The sequence below is a fragment of the Geospiza fortis genome, unplaced genomic scaffold, assembly GCF_000277835.1.
Source record: "Geospiza fortis unplaced genomic scaffold, GeoFor_1.0 scaffold104, whole genome shotgun sequence".
NCBI lineage: Eukaryota > Metazoa > Chordata > Aves > Passeriformes > Thraupidae > Geospiza > Geospiza fortis.
The window spans coordinates 964,300-973,241 of record NW_005054325.1 but is presented as its reverse complement, the minus strand read 5'-3'; positions in this window follow the sequence as shown (position 1 = coordinate 973,241).

The following is an 8,942-nucleotide window of genomic DNA, read 5'->3' as shown; positions in this document are numbered from 1 at the left end:
TGCATTAAACCATTTCAGACAAACAAAATGAGACACCAGAAGTTTTGCATGTCGGGATATGATTTATGGCCTGAATTAACTGCTTTTGTGTGATGAAGGGTGTAATTAAACTCCAGTGGGAGCATGTGGTCACAGCAAATGGCTTGGCAGAGAGCAGATCTCTGGAAGCCAGCTCACCAGGAAAAGGGTTTGTGTTGCTGGTGGCACCAGCAGGTCAGCGGGAAGGCCTGTTCCCTGGGCAGGCTCCTTCCCACCTTTGTCATGCACAAAGGAAACCTGTGGGCTTACCAGGAGCAGGCATGCCAGAAGGTGCTGTGTCAGTGAGCAAAATAGAAATACCTTTGTAAAAGCAAAAACACTTCACTAAAGCCTTCTGACTCATACTAGGAATATCACAGGGGGAAAATGGAAAGGGAAGCGGTCAACTCACAAATGGAATTACATTGTCAGTATGCTTTACCTCTAGTGCTGGTGTTGCCAAACTGAATGATCTAGGGAAAGGCTTGTGTATTTTACCTTGGCTTCCTTTCCTTCTCAACCCCTTTTCTGCAGCCAGGTCTCTTGGTTCTCTCTGTTGCTGGGATTTCTGATACAGTAAAGGAGAGAGAAGCATTTATAAAGCTGTAATATTGTGAATATTATACAGAAAAATGGGAAAGGCAGTTGGTATAGGTGAAATTTCAGAAAATGTTCCCTTTCTGTTAGGCAGAATCTCTAAATAGGCAGCCCCATGCTAAAAACTGCAGAGACTGTCAGAGCAACAGGGTGCACAGGTAGCCAGGGCTTCTACATAAAGCTATTAAATGGGCTTATTTGCAATCTGTCTGCTCGAGCAGATGATGTCTTCATTCATTAAACACCATGCAAGGACACACTGCTGCTGTTGCCCCTGGCATTTTCGAGATTTTATCTACATTGCTTGCAGTTCATTAAGACAGGTGATCCTTTCATATGGCAGGCAAAATCAGCTTAAGCTTGTTGGTAGTAAATCATAACCTTCTGATTTATTGAGAAAAAAATGAAGCCATCTAATACTTTATTGTTCTGAAATAGCAATAGAAACATTTCTGTGTTTATTTATGCAAGTCAATACATTTTCAGAGTAATACAGTGTTATTGCACGTGATGCAGTTAAACTTCCATTTCCCTCTGTAAGTTACTCTCCTGCTTACACTGGTTCTTCCTCTTTACTTTTTCTTTCTCTAAATCCACATGATTTTTCCTGTTTGACATTCTTTTATTCACTATGATGACCCATGGTCTTTAATGTCTTCATCAATCTTAGCATCTTCTTAGGGTCTCATATATGTATTATCCAAAGGGGTCTTTCAGCTAATGCAAAGCTGATTTGTAATAATCAACATTATGGACAATAATAATTTATGTGATTTGTCCACTAACTGCATTTAGGGTATCCTAGAGGCTATAAATCAATTCAATATCTCCAAAAGCACAAATAGGCTTAGGCTTGTGCTAGGCTTGAGAGGATAGCAAGCTAAGCTGGAGATCAGGAGTTTTTGACTCTAGTAAAAAAACATGACATGCATTGCTAACCTAGATTTTGGAAGATCACTGGATATTTATAAAACCTCTTTTATGAGCACAAGCCTGTTGAGGAGTGGCTTAGGGAGCTGGGGGTATTTAGTTTGGAGAAAAGGAGGCTCAGGGGAGGCCTCACCACTCTCTACAAATGCCTGAAACAAGGCTGTAGCCAGGTAGAGGTTGGTCTCCAGGTAACAAGTGATAGAACAAGAAACAGCCTCAAGTTGAACCAAGAGAGATTTATATCAGATCTTTGGAAAAATGTCTTTACTGAAAGTGTGGGCAAGCATTAGGAGAGGCTTCCCAGGGAAGTGGTGGAATCACCATCCCTGTAAATGTTTGGAGGGCATGTGGATGTGGCACTTGGGGACATGGTTTAGTGGTGAGCACAGTGGAGCTGGGTTAAGAGTTGGATTCAGTGATCTCAGAGGTCTTTTCCAAAATTAATTTTTCTATGATTCTCTGAGATGGTGGTTTAGACAGCTGCTGAGGAGCTTTGGAGGAACATCTTGCAGAGAGACTTGTAACACGCTGCTCTTCTCTCTCATGTTTCTGTTTTCTAAAATCTCTGGTTTGGAAAAGTCAGTTTGATTTCCTGACTGCCATTGTCACAGCACCTAAACCCACTTGCTGAAGGCAAGTCAGGCTCCTGAGGCAGTCACACAAAGTGAGAAAGGGGTACAAATTGTGCCTGACACCACCTCAAGGGAGCAGCTGCAGGTTAAGCTCTGAGCAGATGCAGCTGGAAGGCAGGAAGGACAAGAGCTGCAGCTAGCCCAGGAGCTGCCACCAAGGCTTTCTTAATCATAGCCTCAAGTTACAGGCTGAGTGGCTCCTGGTAGGAGCTTCTGTGCCTCATGTGAGGAAATGGTTTTGTTAAAAATGGTGGGTTTGAATGAGTAGCCAGAAGATCCATAACACAGTTTCCAAAAGAGCTGATCCAAGAGCAGGAGACAGAAGGGTTCATTATCAAGATTGTTGTGTGTGGTTTCCATTCATCTTTTTTCAGTATCTGTCAGCATTTATTGGTTAAGACTTAATAACTAAAAGAGAGTATAACTTGGCAGTCATTGCCAGGACTCCAAAAGCAAACATTATTGCTGTTTTTTTAACCACAGGCAGCAAATCTTTTCAAACAGCAGCCTGACCCCAACTCTCCTCTCCCCAGCATCTCTTCTGCAGTGAGGCAACTGAAGTAGCCCATGACCAGCCAGGCCAAGGGCAACAATGCTTTAGCCCATGAACCATTAAAACAGAAGGTATAAATGATTTTAAAAATATGCCTTTAAATATTGGGGTTTTTTTCCTTCACAGAGGTTTTAATGTATTTTAATGAGACACTTACACAGATACTTTAGCTAGCCTAACAAAATTTTGAATGGCAGGGCAGGGCTGTAGGCAATCAGAACTTTATTTCTAGGTCTGTGCAACCAGTGGTAAGGAACTTACTGCAGCTTGATTTTAAACAGACCCCAGTCCTCTCTGACTGCAAAATGAGCTAAACACAAGTCCACTCCGTTTCTGCTATCCTGCAAGTTCAAACCATGTGGTCAGGAGCTATGGAGTCTCATTTGGGTTTTAGCATCTCTTGTGAGTTCCTTCCAGAAACTAATGCAGGAATTCTTAGAACCCAAAGCTGCTGATATGAGGCTGAAAAATCATCAAACCACCCCAGAGACAACCTGAATCAATGGCTGCTTTCCCAAATATAGCCTTTTTTTTCTCAGCGGCATAATTTCCTCATAGTGATATGGAATAAAATTGTGGCTCTGCCTTCTGGGTTGTTGAATGGCAAATCATTTGTTGCAAGACTCTGTAGTGACAAATGCAATAATTGCCAAAGTTTCTTAATGTTAGTATTGTGCTGCATCTCATTTTGGTTCCAGAAATTCTGACACTTTGTCTTAATTTGGACTGGCAATTAATTTGTTTGCCAATTCACTACTCTTATTTACATCAAGGGGATGCTATGCTCTGTTCCTGCAATTTTGTCAATTAGTACAGTGGTATATATTTTGCATTTAATTGAATTTCATATACCTCTAACAAGGCTGCTGATCTCATCCCAATGCAGTAACTGCCTTGATATGAAATTTCATTGGAAGAATGTTTTCTGCCTGAGAGCTGTTCATATATATATGAGCTTCTGCAACCAATTAAAACATTAAGAAACCTACAGTTGAATAAATATCAGTGAAAATTTAAGAACAGAGTGGTAGTTTTCAGCCAGTTTTATGGAAAGTCAATACGTATCCAGAGATCCAATTACAGGAAATGTTTTTGCAGTATGAAATAAAATTATAAGAAATAGAGAAGTAAATGAGAATGTTACAGGCACCTAGCATGCTTCTGGTCTTGGCATAATGAATTAATTAGGAAGAATCGGTATTAAATCGTAAAGATGAAATTCTGCTGTGCATTGCACCTCTTTAATTCTGGCATAATTTCATAGACTTCACAGAAATCACAATGGATATAAAAGTGAGAAATACAGAAAACTCACACCGTGTCAAGCCAAAATGTACTGTCCCTTTTTGGCCAAATGTGATTTCCCCTGTTTCCTTGCAGACAACCTGCCAGCCAGCCCTGCCTGCAGCACACATGGGACAGCATTGTCACTCTGCCCCATCTACCTGCTCTTTGCCTCAACAGCACCTGCAAGCCCTGTTTGCTGTTTAGACACCAAGCAGTGCACCTCTAGGTCTGCCAAGTGTGCTTGGTAAAACCTACTTAACCATTCATTTAAATACTTGTTAAACAGGAAGCTGCTGCTGGAAAGTTGAGCGCTGGTTTATATTTAAACAAATAGTGGGAACAGGTGTGAGTGTAATTTTGTGATGTAGTGGAAAATTTGAATGACTTGCATTATCCCACAAGTAAGCCCTGGAAAACAAACCCGAGAGGCTGCTAAGGACCCTGCTCAAACCTGTAAGCTTTTGCATTGGCAGCAGCAGTAAAAGGGTTAACTTGCACAGTTCTTTCACTGCACATGTAGGCGTTAAAGGAAAAGTGATGCACACGGTGTAGCATTGGTGTTTCCCTTGTGATTGAAGGAAAGTAGTTATTAAGGTCAGCCATGCTTATTTTTGGCAGATGTGGAGCCCCTTTCATCCTGAACACTCCTAAGGAGTGTACTTAAGGACAGGAAAGTTGCATATTTTGTGAGTGAAGTAAACAAGGGCAGCAAATGTTGGTGAGTTGAGCACCTCCTTTTAGTAGCTGTGGACTATCAAGACTCATGATTTTGATCTAGCCTCTGTCGCCTGCAAAATTTGACATCAGTATTATCAGGGATGACAGATGAGGTCAGATGCAGCTTTGGGGTCTCCTGAAAGTTTGAGGCATCCAGGGTGATGCCAGGATGCAGAGGTGTGGGAAGCCCAGAGAAGCCAAAATGCACATGGGTCAGAGCACTTGGGTCTTTTAATGTTCTGTGAAGGCATACCTTTGCATTTGTGGGGTTTTGCCATCTCGTGTTCTGCAGGAGATTTTTGGCTCCTCTGGTCTCCCTGCATACGTTCAATAGGGCATCCACCAGCAGAAAGGGCATGAACTCTCAGAAGGCAGACCTCTCCATGGCTGTCACCCGGCCACGGGCGGTGCGATAGCCACCACAGTGTCACAGTGCTGCTGTGCTCGCTGCAGGGCTACTCCTCCACAGCGACAGTCACAGTTGTTTACACAGCTGACAGCTCCTGCCAAACTTCACAGCACAGCCAGGAGAGTTTTCCTGAGAATGCATTTGGAGACACGCATTGGGCTGCCATAGAGACACATGGTAAGGAGAAAGCGGTAGAGAGCCTTACAGTCCTCCTGGGTGACCAAAATGGTTAGCAGCTCTAGTCAGCTTCCCAGATGCATCACCATGTTTTTCTAGTCGTCATCAGACTTCATTCTTCAAGCTTTCCTAATTGCCTCTCTCACATCATGGTGACAAGTACCACATAAACAATCCTATTACTAATAGATGTAATGTACTATATTTATATATCTTTATGATTTATATGTTGTGTAATTTAAATAATTACCATTTGAATTCCTTTTTCTAGTCCATGCTGCACAAATGAAGGTGATTACTGATGATCCAATGCCAAGAAAATACTTTCAGTTCTAATCATTTTCTTGTGACTTTTTCTAGTAATGTTTCTTATGCTTAGACATGCACAAGCATTACAATATTTTAAAAGGATGCACTTTTTCTTCAGTGTTAAAAGTCCTCTCCATTTAACATTTAATATGTTCTTGTCTGCTGGCGTGTTAGAGCACAAAAATGCATTGCAAAGTACAGGCCAAGTTACTTCTCCTGTGAATGCTTTAAAGCACCAAAATAATTTTCTGGTCTTGGAAATGTGTCCTGAAGAGAATGCAAAGTGACTCTCCATACAGGGGGTAAGATGCTGCTAAACTCCTCCACAGCCAGCCAGCATCTGTGCCTGCATATGACGTGCTTCCTCCAGCATCCTGAGCAAGCGCTGATCCCTTTTCTCTCCAGAGCCCACCCTGATCCCAAGATATGTGCGTGAGGTAATGCAGTTGCCTTTCATGACTGTGACCCAAGAGGGTGGTGGTGGGTTTGGGCTTTTTTGTAAGATTTTGCCAAAACAGAAAGTCAGAATCAGCGTGTGCAAAACACATCTAAACAATGGAACAAATACAAATTAGAGTACCCACCCACAACGCCTAATGCATAACCAGTGAGTCATGCCCAGGGCCCAGTGTGAGAAATCTGTGTAGGTGGGTTTTATTTGGCTTTCTTTTTGATTGCAGTTGTGCTTGTCTCTAGCTAATAATTATTGCACTCTGAACTAATAAACATAAGGATCTGAGCTTTCCAAGATGTCCTAGTGGTACAACACGTTATTTGCTAGACTTAAAAGTTTGACCCCTGTAGAAATGCAAAAGAGTTATGTCTTGGGACCCTAAATTCTTTGGTGCTCATTTGAGTCCCGAGATTAAAACTGAGATACTAAAGCAGTGGGATGAACCAAGTTTAAGGTAGTAGTGACCAAAACAGTCGCCATTAGCAAGTTACTCAATCACCGAAGGAAAACGTGAGAAGAAATGGACCGCGACAGTCTCCTGGGGATACAAGGACACATCACAGACATCACCAGCAGTACTGGCTGCTTTCTCATGGGGCTCAGCACAGATGCCAAAGGTTTCAAAGGTGTGGAGCCTGAGCCGCCTTCTCAGACCCAGTGATGGTCCCTCCAGGTCAGGGCTGGGGCTTGCTGGCAGGGCAGCGTTGGGAAGCGCACAGCGCCGCTCCCTCCTCTCTGATCAACCCTGATAAACAGGGAGAAGCCCAGTCCACAGAGACACAAACTTGGCACTTTTCCTGAGTGCTACACTTCAGAAACACAAATAATGAAAGGGCGCATAGAAGCCTAAGCAGTTTGGAAATGCAATTTGACTTTCAGGGGTTTCATTTTAATTATCCTGAGAAACAGATTTTTCTGCGCTCCACAATAATGAATATTTTTACATAATTTAAAGTGAGTTTTCCAACCAGCCTCTGAGAGCCTCAAGAAGTTCCTGTGTGTTAATTGCTGCTGTGTGTCTTAATGCCACAGACATCTGAGATTTCCCAGAATATCTAAGAGGACATTAGCTGTAACTTAGTAGCCATGAGTATTGCTTGATGCCATTGTTGCAGGCAGACTTTGTAAGAAGGCAATGATATTCTAAGCTGAGTTTTTTTTAAAGGGCTCATTGCTAGCCTGACATTGCCACCAGTATTCATTTTTGTTGCAAGCATCTGTGGGAAAGTAATTACAAAATTTTAGGACAGTGAGGCACTTTTGAAAATCCTTAGTTTACTGCTTCTGCAGTTCTTCCATTTAATTTTCCCCCTTTCTTCTTTATTGCTAATGTTTCCACATTCCTCCATCTCCATTTTGCTATCATGCCTGCTTTTGATTTTAATGTCTTCTCTTTTTTTCTTGCTGTCTCTTGGGATATTCTCCCAGGGTTATTTTCCTATTACACTCATAATTGTCCATAAATGAGGTGACTATGTGCCATCCTCACATTGTGACAAGCCACAAAAATCAATAGTTCCACCCACCTCAGCTGGAACCTCCTTTTCACATCCTCACATAACCTTATTTTTTTTAATCTTATTTAATTGTTCATCTGACCATTAACTCAGCCATAAACAGCAATGCATAACAAAGATTTATTTCTAAAGTAATTCTAGAAAGGCAGTTGTGTTCTCAACCAGCACTTATTCCAGGAGACTTTAGTGAATAGTAGACTTGCTCACATCTACTGTTGCACCAATTCAGTATTCAATGAGATCCAGCTAAGTTTGGTGTTTTTTGACCTATGGAAATGCTCATGCAAGACACACTGACACGTTTAGGACCCCTGCAGTTCATGTTTAAGTTCATGGTGAGAATAGCCCAGCTTATCTAGTGGCATGGCAAATGCTAAATGCTATGAGTCGCTCAGACACCTGACACACTGCAAAAATGCACATTAGAGGGAAGCCGTTATTCAATCTCTTGGGCTTGTGCAGCTTTCCTTTCTTCCATCCTGAACAGGAACACAGCCAGCAGTGACTAGTGCCTCCAAAAAGTCTCCTTAAGCCATGGTCTAGACTCAGCAGTTTTGGAATGGACTGTAAATTATCCTCTGCTACCCAACCCAGCAGATACCACAACAAGGAGCTTGCTGGGTCTTCTAGTTCCTAATGAGATTTTGGTGTTCCAGATGAATTAAAATTCTTCTGAAGCCATAGCTCTGTACATCCTCAAACATTTATTCAGAGCCTGTAAGTTCAATGAAAATCTGATAATTCATTACAAGCTATGGAAGATCCTTTTCCTTTGAATATGTGACACAGAGATCCATTTCCTTTCCTCATTCCACTCAAAGTGTTGTATGCTTATTAGTTTTTTCTTAGAAAAAAGAGTCACTTGAAGAAGATAAGTATTTGGCAGTTTTCTCTCAGGCCGTTATAGACAGCTCTTCTGTCCACATGCAGCTTGTTTATTCATGACCTGCTATACTTCACATATTCAGAGCTCTGTCTACTGTAAAAACAGAAAACTGAGATCTCTGTTGAACTGAAAACTTTTAATTCTTTTTTCTTTTTAACTACTCTTTGCTTGGAGAGGAGAAAACACTAGTGCTGACTGAAAATCAGAAAGGCATAGGAAAAAAACCTCACATGCGTAGTCACCTGTGCCAGATGCAGTCCACAAGTAGCTCCATTATTCTTAGTTGTCCTCTCAGTAACCTCTACCTCTTGTGCATAGAAGCACCTGCTTCTCTGACAATTTAGCCTCCAGGGGAGTTATAAGAACCTCCTCAGCCACTATGTGGGGACTGCAAGTCCCAAGAGCTATTTTCATTTGGAGCACATTTCTCCTTAAAATAAGGTGATAAGTTTAATG